Genomic DNA, 4,515 nt, shown 5'->3' with positions numbered 1-4,515 from the left:
GTTGAACCCGTGCAGCAGTCCTTTGCAGACTTCACACTGTCCTCATGCTCCCTTCCCAGTGTGTGGGCCCTGCCAGAAATGGCCTCCAAGTCCATCCTACTGACCCCAACGCCCTCCCCTCTGCACCTCCTCAAACTCTGCTTACTGTGCTCAACTTCCCTTCTATTCCTGCCTGATTCAAGTTTCCCCCAGTTTTGCACTGGATCCTTTAGTGGTACTTCCACTATGGTGACCACAAGGTCTGTGTCATATAATGCATGTGCCCCCTTTCAGATGGGACACCTGAGGCACCTACACTTAGGGGTGCATCTCATCCTTCATGGAGCTCAAAGCATTGTGTCTTTCAGACAGGCACCAGTACTCCTGATACATCTGCCTTTGTGTAAAACTCCTCTTTCTTGTAGACAAGAGAAACCTACAGCTGACCTCATTACAGGGAAATGACACAGCCCATTGTACACTATGTCCTGAGAAACGTGAGATATGTGACACTGTCCCCAGGCAGGTTTGCAGTTGAATTGCCAAGCCCTCACAAGCATCCCTACATCATTCCCACCAAGTCTTTCACCAAGAAGACGAATACACTTGATCAGTCACTCATCCAGTTCAGGTCATCTTACCAAATGTAGTACGTGGAGGAGCTGGTGGAGGAGGTGGCCCATAGCCCGTGACTGGTGGTGAAGGGTGGTCCGTGGGGGACAGCCTGCAAGGCGATCCTGGGGAAGGACCAGGCCCTCTTGCATTCATAATGGCCTGCAGAACAGAAAAGAAAGCTATGTTCGTAGGACAGAGCAAAGCACCAACACCAGCAAAAAGTGGCAACCCAAAGAAGCAGTGCTCATCTCCTGCCAGCTTCCCCACCACCAGGTTCCAAGAGGGCAGCATCAGCGCCAAAATCTCTACCCATACTTTGGGTTCCACTTATAGCTTTGGGGGTGGGGAACGGATGCTATGGGGACAAACCAGTGTTCCCACATGTGTGCAAATGTAGAACAGCAAGCTCGTGTCCGAGAGGATTTATGGAAGGAGTACCAAATTAATAAAATAGCATATTCCTGATAGGAAGGCATTTAAGTCCAGAATCACCTTCCACCCCGCCTCCGCCTCCACCACAGAGGCTGCTTATTTGTATGTGAAGAACTACAGATTGAGAAGGAATGACAATCCCAGGCTCCACACATGGAATCATAGCCCTCGTGGCCCAAAGCTCTGCCTCTAAGCCCCCGCCTGTGCCCGATCTGCTTCTCTCCCGACAATGAGGTCTTCTCCTCTCTGCAAGTGCTATCCATGGGCACAGAGACATGTTCGGGGATGGGGATCCTGAGGTCATGCAGAGAACCTCGAAAAGCATGTTCTTAGAGAAACATGTTACCTATACATGTTAGGTAGGCTTAGCTAATTTATTTTCATTCAGTGGTACTTCTCAGTTAAATACAGTACAACTCGCAGGGTACTTTTGTTCTCTAAAAGATGAGCTGAAATTCTAAATAACAGAATTAACACAAATACACTTTCGTTTCTGCTGTACGTCTCCATGTTTCACCTGTAACAGTGACAGAGGACACAAGAGAACGTGCTCATGTGAACACAAAGGACACAGTGGAGAATTACAATGCAGGTAATTACGGATTGTCTCTCTTCACCACGCATGTAGCAATGCGTGTTTTCTAGGACAAATATGTCACCTCTCGTAGTTCAGAATATGTATACCCAGGGCACACCTGAAGGGATTCCAGACAGCACGTTTACAAAATAAAATAAAATAAAATAAAATAAAAGGCTGAATGTTGATGGGTATTACATATACTTTGTCTAAGACCACTCTAAATGACACATACAAAAATAGAAGTTGGAGTGAAGGCAGTTTGCATTTTCAAAACATAAGGATAACTGCCGATTTTCTGAACACATTAATCCCCTAGAAAGAAACAGAACGGGAAGAAACAGCAAGAGCAATGATTCCACACTGAGGAGGTCCAGAAAAAATAAGTCATGCCAAAAGACTTCCAGGTGGAGTGTGGTCTCTCCCTCCCTGGGTTATTTCCAGGTATATACCAGAAAAGCCCTTGGGTGCTCAGCCCTAGGCACGATTGGTTCTAAACCTTCCACAAGGAGTTGACAGGCAGAAAGGAGAGAACCCCATAGACACTTGGGTTAAGGCTGTGCATTTGGAAAATGAGAACAACAAGCAGACATATCATACAACACACAAAACAGACACAAAGCCAGGAGAGAGCGCTGAACAGAAAAAGGAGGGTTTTGCCAAAGAGTTACAACTGAAAATGTCCACAGCATTTACCTTGTCCTTCGTGGTCCCTTTGGTAGAGTCAGTGTTGTTGTTACTCACAGGAGCAACATGTGGATCCGCAAAAGGCCCTAGAAGGGATGGAGGTTTATTCTGATTTGAGTAGATTGTGCAGAGATTAAAAAAACAAAACATGGGGCGCCTTGGTGGCTCAGTCGGTTGAGTGTCCGACTTCAGCTCAGGTCACGATCTCACGGTCTGTGAGTTCGAACCCCGTGTCAGGCTCTGGGCTGATGGCCCAGAGCCTGGAGCCTGCTTCCGATTCTGTGTCTCCCTGTCTCTCTGCTCCTCCCCCGTTCATACTATGTATCTCTCTGTCTCAAAAATAAATAAACGTTAAAAAAAAATGAAAACAAAACAAAAACACAAAACCAAAAAAAAAAAAAACCCAAAAAACAGAAACCACTCTCCTCATTCCTCAAGCAACCTAAACTCTCTGTCCCAGTCAGATCCCAAATCACATGCACAGGGTATCCCACATGCTTCAGGTGATCCCAAGGTAAAGGGAGAGCCATTCTTTAAACTCTGATGAAGCCCCATAAAAGCCCTGGTTCAGGTGTTTTCAGAACTCCTCAAACAACTGTGGATGACTGGGGGCTCAACTGGATGGATATACGTTAGGCTGCGCCTCATGCCTCCCACCGCCCAGCACATGGACTGTGTATGGCACACATCTGCTGAAGCGCTATGCCTGCTTTTCTGCATACAGCCCCATTCCATTTCCACAAGAGACACCTGTACCAACACAAGGTGGGGGAAATGACACAAGGATGATAAGTCAATCATGAGAAACTCAAGGAATGTGGTGATGATGGCAGGCATGTTCCTTGCATTGCAATGGTCTGTGGTACCACCTCTGCACCTTGTACAAGACTCAACAACGGGGCGCCTGGGTGGCTCAGTCGGTTAAGCATCCGACTCCGGCTCAGGTCATGATCTCACAGTGCGTGAGTTCCAGCCCCACGTCGGGCTCTGTGTTGACAGCTCAGAGCCTGGAACCTGCTTCAGATTCTGTGTCTCCCTCTCTCTGACCCTCCCCCATTCATGCCCTGTCTCTGTCTGTCTCAAAAATAAATAAACATTAACAAATTTATTTTAAAAAGACTCAACAACAACAAAAATTAGATGAAGGTTCTTTGCAAGCCAACTCATACTGCCCAGATCATCTTACCAAGTGGTGCAGGTGGAGGGGTTTGGGATGGTCCCGAACCTGGTACAGGAGGTGGATGTGCCAAGGAGATCATACGATGGCCTCTAGGGTAGGGTGTGCAGAATCTTCCAGTTGATGGAGGAGGTCGCCACGGATCCACACTGCCCTGCAGAACAGAAGTGACAGCTATGTGCAGATGCCACACAAGAGAACCAATCCCCAAAGCAGCTGAAACCCATAGAAGTACGGGTCAGCACCTGCCCCCTTCTCTGCCACCAGGATCCAAGAGAGTAGCATCAGTACCTGAAAACTGTCCCTGCCACTGGGTACCACCTACATCTTAGGCAACTAAACGCAGGCGGTTAAACTACTGTCACCACATGTCCCTGCCCAGGTCTGAGAATTTAGAACAAAATGATCCCATCTTACAGGATTAAATAAGTAATTCCAACCTAATGAAGCAGCATATTCCAGACAGGTGGACATCCATGTCCAGGATACTTTGCATCCCTCCACTACAGTGACGGCAAAAGCTCTGTTTTTGGCTTATTCCGAACACAGAAAAATGGACTGCAAATACACAGCTCATTCTCTGCACATGAAATCACAGCTACTCTTGGGGACAAGTTCTGCCTGCCGGCCCCACACTTGGCCCCCTCTGCTTCCCTCGCTGAGAAAGAGGTCTTCCTACTTTCTGCAAGTGCTGTCAAAGGCCAAGAAACCACTCGGGAGTTGGGGATGCCTGGAGTCTTGTAGGGGACCTGAGGAAATGTTTGCTGTGAGGAACATATTACACATCAATGAGTACTAGGCCCCCAAGTGTTTACCTGAATTCATAAGGAATTCTGGTTTTGTGTACACTACAAGACACAGAGTAATACATCCTATGGGAAAAAAGAGGCAGACATTCATGAAACAGAATTAATGCACATGTGTTTTGACTTTGGTATACATTTCCAGGGATGTGTCATGAGCGATGGTATCAGCTCTAACACTGACTGGAAACACAAGAGAACCTGCTCATATGAATAAAACTGAAGGACCTTGTGTTCAGAATACT

At 47.1% G+C, this 4,515-nt stretch overlaps 1 long non-coding RNA gene across 1 annotated transcript; it reads right to left on the bottom strand.

Annotated features, from left to right (window-relative positions):
- Positions 1-403: 403 nt before the first annotated feature.
- On the bottom strand, positions 404-3,617 carry LOC121025517 (uncharacterized). Its single transcript, XR_005788085.1, has 3 exons — positions 3,477-3,617; positions 2,300-2,376; positions 404-753 (listed from the first exon to the last, which is right to left on the bottom strand). It is a non-coding gene; the product is annotated as an uncharacterized LOC121025517 (long non-coding RNA).
- Between the last annotated feature and the right edge of the window lie 898 nt (positions 3,618-4,515).

This window comes from Herpailurus yagouaroundi, unplaced genomic scaffold, assembly GCF_014898765.1.
Source record: "Herpailurus yagouaroundi ecotype Mexico unplaced genomic scaffold, PumYag 67673, whole genome shotgun sequence".
NCBI classification, from domain to species: domain Eukaryota; kingdom Metazoa; phylum Chordata; class Mammalia; order Carnivora; family Felidae; genus Herpailurus; species Herpailurus yagouaroundi.
This window is presented reverse-complemented; position numbering and strand designations above follow the sequence as displayed.